Source organism: Nothobranchius furzeri, chromosome 15, assembly GCF_043380555.1.
Source record: "Nothobranchius furzeri strain GRZ-AD chromosome 15, NfurGRZ-RIMD1, whole genome shotgun sequence".
NCBI lineage: Eukaryota > Metazoa > Chordata > Actinopteri > Cyprinodontiformes > Nothobranchiidae > Nothobranchius > Nothobranchius furzeri.
The window spans coordinates 54799338-54813036 of NC_091755.1; the positions used below are offsets into that span (position 1 = coordinate 54799338).

General features: G+C 39.6%; 1 protein-coding gene across 1 annotated transcript in view; it reads left to right on the forward strand.

Moving 5' to 3' along the window:
• The window catches only part of cables2b (Cdk5 and Abl enzyme substrate 2b), a 58669-nt gene that overhangs the window by 26133 nt on the left and 18837 nt on the right, over positions 1-13699 (forward strand). The gene's annotated exons all lie outside the window — the stretch shown is intronic.

Sequence of the window (13699 nt, forward strand, 5' to 3'; positions counted from 1 at the left end):
TTGGACACAAATCTAAGTGCCATGCACTGTGCGCCGATCACCGGTGATCGAATCTGCGCAGAACTGGCTCATCTTGAACAAGCCCATTTTTACATGATCCAAGTTGGTGCAGCTTCTTAAAGGGACATGAACACTGCCAACCTACACACATCTTATCTTTTTTTATTATAATCAAATTTATTGACATGAGAAAAATGATCACGATAAGAGTCAGAAATTTCGATAACGATACATTTTTGATTTATTGCCCAGCCCTACTCGGGACCAATGAGGACTAAAGGCTCCACTAAAACTTAACGCTTTACCAGTTAGTTAGCCACCTCTTTAAATACCCTCAGTTTGGAGTTAGCCACCTCTTTAAATACCCTCAGTTTGGAGTTAGCCACCTCTTTAAATACCCTCAGTTTGGAGTTAGCCACCTCTTTAAATACCCTCAGTTTGGAGAAAGAGAGATTCAGCAGCTAAATAAGCCACAGCCAAATCACAAAGGAGCCAGGCATCAGATGTTTTAAAACAAGTCTCGAGAGCTTCATAGCAGTTTGTGCATTTCCATTTTAAGTATTGCTGTTTAATTACTAGTTTACCTTCAGATGAGTGACTTTGCTGTTGACTCTCCCAGCAGACGTAAGAAGGTGGTGTTGAGAGAACACTGGAGGTTTTTAATTATCCAGAGTCTTGTGAGGCCTGTGTTTTAGACTCTATCAAAGTGTAATTCTTTGCAGAAACTAAGGGGGAAATGTTGATGTTGTGAGAGAAACGCAGACCTAACTAGTCCTTGGCATCTGCTCACGACGTTACAGATAAAGCTGTGTCATCTAGCCTTTAAGCCTGCTGCAGCTTCTGAATGAAGGTGTTTTTAAGCAGCTCTACTTGTAACTTGCTGCTCAGCGCCACAACTCCTCATTTACTTAACTGTGAAAATATGAAGCTATTTGTAAAAACAAATCTATTGATACCGTCTTCATTACCCATTAAATTCACCAAACTGAGGCACTTCCTCTTATAAACCCAACCTGCACACACACACACTTGCTTCATTAAAACATAACAAGCATCATGTTTAAAGGTCATTACACTGACATGCAATCTGCACATTTCTTAAGAACACAACAAACTTAATTCATGTTTTTGTTCATTTATTATACAAAAAATGCTGAACTTTAAGTATTTTGAGCTCAACAATGGATATAATTATTTATCATTTAGACATCTCCTGAAATCCTACTGCAGGTTTTTAATGTTTGTGCAACAATTGTAAGAAAGGTTTAGACACATTTTCATAACCATGATAGTGATAAACTTTACATTTTGTGGTTATTCATGTTGGATCATTTCTCTATTTCTTTAATTAAATCATGTCTAAATCATGTCTCCATTTAATTAAAGAAATAGAGAAATTATCCAACATTCGTATACGATTATGACATTCCAGGGAGGAAGAAACTGGCTGAAGTTTTCTCAACCCTTTTCTTTAAAGCAGTGGTTCCTAACCTGGGGGTCCCGACCCCCACAAGGGGGCGCCAAAGCCTCTCAGTGGGTCGCCAGGACCTCTCCACTTTAAGGGTTAAAACTTCATTTATTACTTGTTTATAGCCTACATTTTGCTCACATTTTTTTTCATGAGTGAAAAGTTTACTGATATTAAGACAGGAAATAATTAGTACAGAAAAAGTAACACACTTTTAAGAACATTTTGCTCAGCTCACTGTTTTATTTTCAAGTGTCAAAAGTTCATTGAAGATAGGACTGGTTGATTAATCACAGCGTTTACAGTAAATAATCTAGTATACAGTAAACAGTAATATACACATTTAAGAACATTTTGCTCAGTGTATTTTTTATGTGTCAAACGTTTATTGAAAGGAATGATTGTTTTATCAGTGTTTACAAGAAACAATGTGTTCAGAAAAGTAATACAAACTGTCAAGCACATTATGCACTGTTTGGTTTAGTTAATGACTTTGTTCTGTACTGGAGCCTACTATTACTGTTATCTATTGAATCAAAGCATATTAAAATGTGCTTGAACAATTTTATCATTTCTTAATAATGTTTGTACTGGAAGAGAGAATGGGAGGGGGTCGTCAACAATTTTACTGGTAAAAAACGGGGTCCCTTGGGAAAAAGGTTGGGAACCACTGCTTTAAAGGATATTAAAGTTGGCTCTGTACTACACCATGAGCCAGTGTAAGTGTTCCAGCACCGGAGTGATGTGTTCCCGTGTCTAGTGTCTGTCAGAAATCTCACAGCTGAGTTCTGGACAAGCTTTTATACGTAAAAAAATAAATATTGGATATTGATATCGGCCCACTTTTCATATCGGTGCATCCTTAGAATTAAGACTGGGTCAAAACACGTTGTGAATAAATTGAAACAAGAAAAGTTCTGGCTGTCACAACTGCTGCAGCCAGCCCATTGATTTTCTTCCTATACCAAATAAGAAGTAGAAGTGATGGAATACTGTTCCAGGTGTTTAAACCTTACAACACAGTACTATCACAAGTTAACACAAAAACATGTAAAGCAGCAACCCCAAAGAGATCCGGCCTGCTCCTTTTAATTTCACCTGTGTATAAGCCAGCTAGACGTCATGACAGACTTTATTGCATTCCCTCAAAGGAAACGCATAGCTGGTTAGTGTAAAAACCGTTCCCAGTAGTTGCCGTGATTATCATTGGCTGATGCTGCGATGCTTCTTACATCCGGGCTGCAGCACTGCTTTGTGATGCATTAAAGAGCCGGTGCTCCATTTAACACTGACAGTAAAGCTGTCTGATCACAGTGTGACGGTGTCACTTTGATGCCCAGTTAAACAGCTCTCTGAAGCTGCTGAGATCCTAGAATTGTAAAGCATTCTGTAGCTGCTGGACAAAGATGGCCACATTCAAACAGGAGTATCAGTCATGCTTTGTTTTCTTTCTGGTTCTGTGTGTGATATTATGTCAGCCTGCATCAGCTGGATCAACAGTTTATTAGGCTGCTGACATGTGACTGATGACTCGATGCTGTTGAAATCAGAGAAAAGGACATGAAGCTGTTAGTTCTCCAAAGTACAGTTTGTAATGAAGCTGTTAGTACTCTAAGGTACAGTTTGTACTACCCCGTTTGTACAGAGGCATGTTTGACTTCAGTAACTTCATCTTGGCTGACAGAATTCAAGGGTTGTCTGAATAATGTGAGATGAAAGCTGACCAAGAGAGTCTCTGACTTTGGGAACCAGCTTGTCTGGGGCACAGATGAGGAACTCATTCTTATTTTCATTCAGCTATAGAAAGTTCCCAGCCATCCAGGTTTTAAGAGTCTAAGCAGGTGTGTAACAGCTGCAGCTTAGACATCTCATGAGGCTTAGAGGAGATGTACAGTTGGATGTCATCTGCATAAAGATGGTAGGAGATTCCTTTAAAAGAGCTCAGAATGTGCTGAAGAGGAAGCAGATAGAGGAGGAAGAGTAGAGGCCCCAGCACAGAACCTTGTGGGACATCATGTGTGTGGGAGGTGGTGGAGGACCGAAACACTGAAACAGCCAAAGAAAAGCAGCGCTCAAGACAGATAAGAGGAGAACCACTCCAGAGCAGTTCCTGATAGGCCTACCCAGTCTCTCAGCCTCTCCAGTAGCAGGTGATGGTCAACAGTGTCAAAGGCTGCATCTGAAAACTCACTTGTTCAAAGTGGCTTTTGTATGACCTTCTTCACCACTCTCTATTCTGCTCTCCCCACCTATTCCACCTTCCACAGGATCCACTGATTTCCCTCTTTCCTATTCACTCTCTCTCTTTCTTAATATTTTTTTAATCACGATTGTCTATTTTTTTGTTCTTTTTAAATATATTTTTAACCATTTTCTAAATTTGTTTTTATATTTTTACATTTTTTGTTTTTGTGAAGCGCCTCATGATTTTTATCTTGAGAGGCGCTATAGAAATGATATTTTCTTCTTCTTATTATTGCTTTCATTGTTCATTGCTTTCAGTTCGAACTTCACCATGTCTTGCTGACTAAAGAAATATTTGTGTGTGTGTGTGTGTGTGTGTGTGTCCAGTCTTTTGTAATGGAAAATAGAGTAATGTGGGCTAAATAAATTGCTTTAAAAGCTATTTACTTCTATTCTCATTACTTGTGACCAATAGCTGTAATACTCTATTAATTATAGAATATCACCTTGCTTGGTCTTAGGATGATTAATTAGAAGGTTCTAGGATTCTTTTAATTATTAAGGGATCGTTCACACTTTGTTTATGATTCAAGAACCAGTCAGTGTTTGCAAACAAATAAGAATTTATTTGACAAACAATTAAGACTTGACAAATGGTTTAAACTATTATCCTGTGAGTGGATGGAACTAAAAGATGGGTGTCTGAAAACTATATGTGACTATGAGGTGATGAATCACAATCTCCGTATCTTCAGAGAGGTGCATTCTGGATAAAATAATCTGGTTTGCAGATAAGCTATAAGCTGTTATTTATCAAACTGCATACATACGCTATCTGTGTGTCTACATTACCGTAGAAGCACCCTCTTGGTGGATTCGAAAGTCAGAGTGGTCAGATGACCGCTGGCACCGGAGGGATGTAGAGTACCAAGGTGCCTTCCTTTCAGTCCTAGAGATGTGTCTCAGGTCACGACAGATGGATGGAAAGTTTGGAAATCACGAGTCTTAAAATAACTGAAGGAGTTTTGCAAAATCAGCTTTGTTCTGCAGGAAGACTATCTTGTTGTTCGCAGGTGCAAAAAGCTTTAAGGTTTTGACAGCGAGTCGAAATCTTTCTGAGCTAGAGATTTGCTAAGAGATGGCCAGTCTCCAGCTTTCTCTCCCGACTGATGAGAAAGCAGAGCGGCTGGTTTATATACCTGCTGTTATCTATTACCAAACTTACCAGAAATCTCAGAAACACATCCTCTGAGACGCAGAGTCTCTGAGTCTAGGGACAAGGTTAGTTATGTGTCGAGCATTCTTAATTTTAACCTTACTCTTGCTTGGTGTGAGCAAATGGTGATGACCTCACCTAGTAAACACTACTAAACCTTGAACACAGTTTCATGACATTTCATTGCTTATAATAACAAAAGTTCATAATGACTATTTTGAATTATAAGATCTTCTTTTCTTTTGGAGAATAAAAAGTTTATCTAAAGAGTTCTTTTGTGAGGAACATTGGGGAAATAATGCTACTGTTCGCCTTTCTTATCTGATGAAGCTGCGCTCAGCTGATGAAGTCATCTGATTAAAATGCTGAGTTGTGCAGACTCACAGACTCCTGACAAGGGAAGAAACAGCAGGACATATAGTAGCCAGGGTTATTTGCTCTGGCTGCATATGGCCTGTGGGATCTTTAAAATCAGTCCATTTCATGACGTTACACTTTGCAGTTTCTGACCTTCATCTAATTAGTTGCTGCTGCTCTGTTTGTGAGGCTGAAACAGCTGTCGACTCATCAAGAACAAATCTTTTTGATCCCTCTGAGCGAATTAGGACTCTTGAGAAAATTCAGTTCTGGGACGGATTAGATTGATAGTAATCTTTTTTTATGTCATCAACAAATTTGAGGCAGCACACGAGCTTGTCTTGGTTGAGTTTGACAGCATCTTTGAGATCTAAGCTCCATTTTTGTTACTTTTGCTTTTCACTTCCATGAGAGGCTGAATGCTTATCTTTTGTGTTGCCACTATCTGTGTCAGCTCTTTTGAAAATCTTTGTTTTTTACGAATAGACATGTTGGTAGCCGTTCTAAAATGTGAGAGTTGTATTACAAAGTAAAATGAAGAGCAGTGAACTGAAAGCAGGTATTTTTAGAGCCATAACAAAGAGAAGAGATGGCAGCAGTATAAAGTAGTGAAAGTGTTTAAAGAGTGTGATGATTTAAAAAAAATTCAGACATCACTAATAATTTGATGCTGCCTTACAGTAAGACTTTTTAGGTCCTGGTTTCTCTGTTTCCACTACAAACATTAAAAAAATGTTCATCCATCTTTTATCAGATTTAGGTTTCAGAAATAATTTACCTCTATGTCCTGTTTGAAAAAGTCCTTATTGTGACATCACAGCAGGGAAATCTGTTTTCAACCCCGCGACTTGTCAATGCTGGAAAAGCAGCATCTCTACTTTGGGCCCCTCCCAGATATCCAAGCTCCTCACCTCATAGCAGCCAATCAGAGGGTGGGTGGGTATGGCTAGTATAGGGCTGGGCGATATGGCAAAAATAGAATATCACGATTTTTCCAATATTTTTTCACGATTTTGATTTTATCACAATTTTTTATCCATGAATAGCATAACTTCAATTGCGTATTAAAGAAGAGAAACATTGAATAAACAAACATTTATTCATATTAGGGATAATCAACACAGTGCTAACGCACATATATTTTAAACTCACACCAGAGATGATAAAAGCCCTGAGAGAAACAATTACAAAAATCAGTTTTACTCGTTTTTCAAGTAACTTAACATAAATTAAAATCGTAAACATATTTAAAGTGCAAACATGTCAATTGCAAATGTATTGTGCAAACATTAACTTGTTCAAAATACTATGTAGCTCCCAGTTGCTCATGTAGTGGATAGTTAAGCTCAAATACGGCTCTGATGTGCAGCTGGACCAGAGATCGCTTGTGGTAGCAAAAAACTGCACATTCTGAATATTTTCTGCAACTCTCACTTTGCATTCAGCGTACATGCGTGGAATGGCAATGTTCGAAAAATACATGCGGCTGGAAAACTCGTAGCACGGATCCAATGTTTTTATCATTTTCTTAAATCCCGCTTCTACTGTTCGCACGGGACACAAATCTTTAACCAAGTAGTACGTCACTGCATCTGTCACGCTGTTCCATCGTCTGCTGTCTCTGTCGTAAGGAGTGAGTTTTGTGAGTGTTTCTGTTAGCGTTTGCTGCCTGGAAGAAACACTAGCCGCTGCAGCCGCAGGCTTTTTAGCTTTAGCTGCCAGCTGGCTCTCATTGTATTGTTTGGGATGCCTTCTTTTCAAGTGATTAAACAAGTTTGTGGTGTTGCCATCACTTGCCTTGACGCTCTCCTTGCAAACTTTGCAAATGACGTTTCGCTGTTCTTTGCCATCTGGTGAAAAACCAAACCAGTTCCATATAATGGATAGGGATGGATACCTTTGACATTTGAATCGATCCGGTACTAATTCCCGGTACCTACGAATCGATACCGGTACTTAACGGTACCAATTTGATACTTTTGAGTGTTTAATATTTTAATTCTCTTTTATAATTAAATATATATTTTTCTCAATATATAACAATATTTGATAAATATCACAATAAATAACATTCAACTGTTTGTATTTTAACATCGTCCTTGTAGTTTTATAAGCTGATAATTAAACTGAAGCAAACGTCTTTACTGTGAACTAAATTTACTGTGTATCTTCATTCCTTTGGCCGTCTTTGTTCATTTGATTTTTCCTACTGGGAAGTTAGAATTTCCGAGGAGAAAGCGAATGCACCATTAGCTGATAACAACGGTGGCAATGGAAGCTAACATATCAAGCTAACGTTATCTTTAACAGTTTATTTAACTGCTGGAGCAGATTAAAACGATGATGCCTCACACTTAGATCGTTGTCGCTGGTTTCATCTTCACCCAATCACCCGTCGCATTTAGTAAAGTGAAGCCAAACTTTAGAGCGCGTTCATGTTCTTCTAGTCAGAAATTTGGAGTTCCGAGGAGAAAGCGAATGCACCATTAGCGAAACGGAAGCTAACATATCGAGCTAACGTTATCTTAAACATTTTATTTACCTACCAGAGCAGATTAAGATGAGGATGTCTCACTTAGATCGGTGTCTGTTGCTGGTTTCATCACCCAGTTACCCATCACATTTAGTGAAGTGGACCCAAGCGTTAGCGTGCGTTCTTCTTTCTACCCATGCTGCTCTGTTTACAACTCGCTCACAGGGACCGACGACAGAACGCTCTTGCGTATGCGCAGCTTTCTTGGCAAATTCTCGTTATGAAGGACGGGTACCGAAACGAGGCACCGTTTGAAATGACGTGAATCGGTGCTCGGTCGGTACTATAGAAAAGGCGTTCCTCTTCGGAACGAAAACCTCGTTGTCGCTCAGCCGCGGCCAAAGCCATGTTTGTTCACACACAGGTGAAAACAAGCGGGGCACTAATATATTACTATGACTCACTCTGATTGGTTAAGGGTCAAACAAAGGCATGTCATTCGCCTGGGGTAAGTTCCCTTTTCATTCAGAGGCAGAAATTCAACAGCAGAGCTGTGAATCGTGATAAAAAGGTCTCTCAAAAATGACAAACCGTCAGATGTGTAGATCGTAAAACGGTCTAAAATCGTCATATCGCCCAGCCCTAGGCTAGTAACAGCTTAATTGAATCAAAATGACAGAACTCTTAAACGGTTCATTCAGGAAGGTACTGAAAATGTCCAGAATAAAGCTGCAGAGATTGCTTTATTTGAAACCGATTTGGTGCAATAAAGCTCATGAAAAGGGTTTGACTAGACTAGGACTATTATAACTTGTTTATTATACCTATTATAAAACATCCCTTTCATGGTGCATCATCTTTTCACATCTACCAATGTTTTTGTTTTCATTTTTTAATCAATGCTTTAATTTAGCAACGAATTACAAAACAATATGAATAATGATTATTTTTAAAGCCCAAAAGTAGATGATGGAAAAACATCTGTGCTGTTTTTGACTCATGTTGGGGTTACTCTCTCAAGGCCACTAACCCTAACCCTTGAAGATGTTGGTCAACATACAAGCAGATATTTCTGGATGTGAACACCAGTCAGTATCATCATCACATTCTGCAGCAAGGGACTTTTCACACAAGATTTTTCCATTCCCACAGAGAAGGAAGTTTCCACATCATCCCACAGACATGAAGCTCGCTGGTTCTCATGGAAATAGGAAGTTGGTTGGACTGTTGATGTAACAAGCCTTTAGATCCACTCTCAGATACAGGGACAGACTTGGAGAGCCTGGGAGAGGTCTCCTATCATGTTCACGGTGTCCAAGACTGTGTTGTGTCAGCACTGAGAGCATTATTTAAAGTTCTTCATGATGACAGTCTATCATTTGCCTGGATGAATTTGATGCTTAAACCGTTACTCACACACCGGCTGAACAACCTAATGATAGTGATTGTGTTTGCTGGTGTGTTTGGGCTTTTTCTAGACTGAATATTATTTGCAGCTGCCAGACTGGATCTGAGCAACACAGGATATTGTTAGAGGGATTGGGAGAGCAATTATTCACAGACCTTATTATGATGACTAGGGAAGATCTGCCAAGTATTGATGATTCCATTCCTTATTAAGTCTATTCATGCTGATGTTCTGTCTTTAAAAAGAAGCAAATGTGTAACTTAGACTTTATTTGGGGTCTGTTTATGTTATCCTAAGTTATCTAAACATCATTATAAGAGATCATATAAGAAATGTGTGGGAATGCATCATACATGCATTCCCACACAATGAAATCATTCTGGAATATTCCAGGATTCTGCTCATAAAAATGGAATGCTGAGAATATTCCATCACATGACATTGTTTAAAGCAGGGTTGGATAGTGATACGGTAATCTACCACCATGTCCAAGAAAAACAGCACTGTTGTGAATTTATGGTCTGCCAGACGTGAATGAATTGAGACTTTCAGTTATGTTTGGGGGTGAAGATGACCCTAACCCGGTAAACTCTTCTTCTACTGACATTCCTGCAGCTGTATCAGTTTCTGTGCAGCGACCTCTAGGTCAGGTATTGAACTGAAGTTAATGTGAAGCATTTCCATCGTAAACATGCTGAACACACTACCTGTCGTTTCCATGACCAGCGTGCAATACACATGCTTTTATAACCCAATAAAATGATTTAAAACTCCCTTCTAAGTTCCACACACAGCTCCAATAAGTAAGCCAAGAGAAAAAAATGGACTCTTGTTCTGAGCTGCTAGAAATATCAGTCATTTTTGCTATATTTCTGCTGCCATAAGCCTCAGTAGAAATCCATAAGCAGACACAACTTGCCTTTATTTACTCTGTTTATTAATGATGCAACTATTGGGCCATTCCCATCTGTACCGGGTCGGCCCGGGCCGGGTAGCCCCAGCCGGCCCCAGCCTGGCCCGGTTGATTCCACACATCCTTGTCTTAAGCCCATGTGGGCTGATTCTACCCACCAATCAGAGGCTTGCTCTAATGGAAGGTGTGAATTTGCTGTCAGCAGTGGGTGTGTCGGCCCTGGTCGGCCTGAAGCAGACCCGCTCGAGAAGAGGGCTGAAAATGAGCCTTGGTTGGCCCGGAAAAATACCAGGCCACCCAGATATGTAAACAACCTACGCTACCCGGCCCGGGCCGACCCGGTACAGATGGGAATGGCCCATTAGTCACTTTTTTCCAAACCGATTTGATACCGATACTGGGATCTGAGTACTCGTTAATACCGATTACCGATACTTCTACCACACAACGAAATGCTACCTGCTAATGCAAGTTTTATTTCCTTCTCTGCTTTCAACAGGAAAAGACTGTGAGGTAGATAAAAAGTAAAATATATGAATAGAAATTGTCAGTAAACTAAAATATTAAGTGAACAGAAATGACAAGTTACAGTGAAGCCACTTTTAAGCAACTGCATTGGTATCGGTTCCTGGTATCGGTTAACTTTTATCGATATCGATACTGGTATGGGTATCTGCACCGATACTGATCTGTGCATCCCTACTATTTATTGTTTTAAGAACTGTTTTCAAAACAGTTCATATTCAATTCAATTCAAATTCAAAAATACTTTATTAATCCCAGAGGGAAATTCAATTGTTGTTTCAGTACACACAATTCTGAGATCAGACATACATACATAGACACATGACAAGAATTGGTTACTGTGGTCATTCGTTACACGAGTCGCGCTACCATTATAGATCAAGAGGGTTTATATGAGGATAGAGCCAGGGGGAGGGAAAAAAGGCACTTCAGTTACCCTCAACAGAGAGAGAGCAGCTTTACTATGCAAAAAAAAAAACACCTCAGACAGATATGCACACAGACTTCAGATGATACACAACATAAGTGTCCACTAGGTGGGGAGGTAGGGTTGGGACTCTCCTCACTTCAGTGCGTGCAGCCGCATGGAGCAGCGCTCAACACCTCCGTTTGGACTGGGGAGGGAGATAAAGGGCACAGTGACTCCTAGATACGGTTCCACGGCCTTCACCGATCACAGTCCCGCCCAGGCTGGGATAGGGAGAAAGGGTTTCCATAGCGACGGCAGCATTCCACATTTCTTCTGAGGGGGGAGTTTTCACTTCAGCCTCACAGGCTCCAAGGGCACCAGATTCAGATAAGAATTGTTTTGGGGACAGACAGATAATTTCCTCTCTGCCTTAGAGTTCTGTTGGTCTACAACCCCTCTAGATCCAATAATGGCGTAATCAATCTATTCCAATCCATGCTGATCTGTCAACTCTCTCCTTGATCGAATCCACCTTCTGTGCCAGAGCCTGAATCTCAGCCAAAGTTCCAAGCTTACAACTCATCTCGACAATTATATGAGTTTGTGAGTTCACAGCATGATGCATTCCATTCCTGAGCTCTGGGATTAAGCCAATATTATTATTAATACACCAAAACGACGAATATCCAGACATCTTCAGAATCATCTACAGACAGTTGAGAGAGGCAGATCAGGTTCCACTGTTTCCAGGAGTCCATGATATACCCAGCTGGCTCTGTCCCAGAGGGGCATCCGGGAGCCCCTTCTCTCATTCTCATTTTTGAAAAAAAATTGTCAATCGCGCTGAGACCAACTGACCAGCTCCATGTTTAATAATTTCCAGTTTCCAGAAAAAATGCTGAAAGCACAGTGCACAGGCAGACAGGAGGGCCTTGGGAGGAGGAGGGAGGGAGAGGAGAAAAAAGCGTCTGTACTCTCCAAGAGTCTGAAGAAGAGGCATTGATGCTAAACTAAACATCGTGAGAATTATCAACACTGTAAAGAGCTGCTACAAGCTACCTGAATAAAGATCTGCATCTGCATGCTCATCTGATGGATCATCTTTGCCTTCCTGCACCATGTTAAGATGAATGTCTGAAACACTAAATATATTGTAAGAAACATGGATTTTTTTTAACAAGAAAAATGTGTGTTTTCCTAATATTGTTCAAACTTGGTTCACATTAGTTTTACTTGAATGTTTCTAAGAAGTCAGCAGTGGATCATGAGAGGATTAGAACACATTTTTATTTCTGTTTTAAAACAAATGCATTCATTTATTGTAACCATAGCCATAATGCCATTTGATTACAACTGCATGCAGTTACATGCAGCTGAAAATCAGTGTTGGAGTGATGCAGTTTTCAAAATCACTAGCCTGAAGAAAAGAAATGTGTGTTTTGATAAGATCTCTGCGGCGTTGAATACCCAGCAGGAGGCAATACATCAACCCAGAGTGACTTATGGGAAACATCTTAATACCCAAATCTACACACACACACGCACACACACACACACTCTCTCTCTCTCTCTCTCTCTCTCTCTCTCTCTCTCTCTCTCTCTCTCTCTCTCTCTCTCTCTCTCTCTCTCTCTCTCTCTCTCTCTCTCTCTCTCTCTCTCTCTCTCTCTCTCTCTCTCACATCATAGGCTTGTGTTGGTGAGGCTGAGCTGCAGAGATAACCGTGGTCTGCAGGTCAGCCATAGAAAAACAGTAACAGATGCTGTGTGTATGCGTGTGTATGCGTGTGTATGCATGTGTATGCGTGTGTGTGTGTGTGTGTGTGTGTGTGTGTGTGTGTGTGCACATGTGAGAAAGCACGTGTTTCTATGTAGTGACAGTTGTGTAACCATCATGCTTGCCTCCAGGGACGTTTGGTTTAGATCTGCTTGAGTGTTTGTGTAGAAAATATTGTTTTAAACTTTTTGATCATGTTGTTATTTTGCTCTCCTGGTTGGTTACAGATCCTGGTTTGTTATTTAATAGTTTATATTTATATCTGAAATAAAATAAATAAAATAAAAAATAAAAATAAAACGTAAATCAATATGCGCTGTGGTCAGACTGTGTGAATGTCCAAATATAATGAATATGGTATATTGGACATTGTATTGTTGCATTTATGTTTGTTGATTAAATTGAAGTTTGTATTGTTTATGTTGTTGTTTGTATTGCACATGGTTTATTTGTTTTAGCTTTGAAGAGCCCAGGCAGCATCAGGTTTTCTCTATGTCCACCACCTAAGTTTTAGCTGGTTTGATCTGGTCCTGATGTAAAATAAACAATAAAACTGAATTAAATAGCATCAAATGTATATTTATAAATTACTCACTTTCCTTTTTGACATGAACGTCATGTACAAGTCAGCCTGGATCAAAAAGACAGAGTAGTGGGACTAACCAGCTGACTGATTCTGTTTTCATATGCTGACCTGCATGTACCTACTCAGCTGGTTTGATTTTATTCCTGGGCAAAAGTTTAGAAAGGGTTAATTATTTTTTGAAATTGTACTTTGCAACGCTTCATCATCCCTACTTTATTAATTGATAATCAGCATGAGACATTGTCGGAAGGTCTGAGCTGTTTCAGAATAAGTAATCAGCTTCGGCTCTAGAGAAATAAAATCTATATGAAACGGTTTTTGCATCTGTATGAAAATATGACAAGAAAAACATAACAGATTATAAAACATGACAAAAGCACAAAACT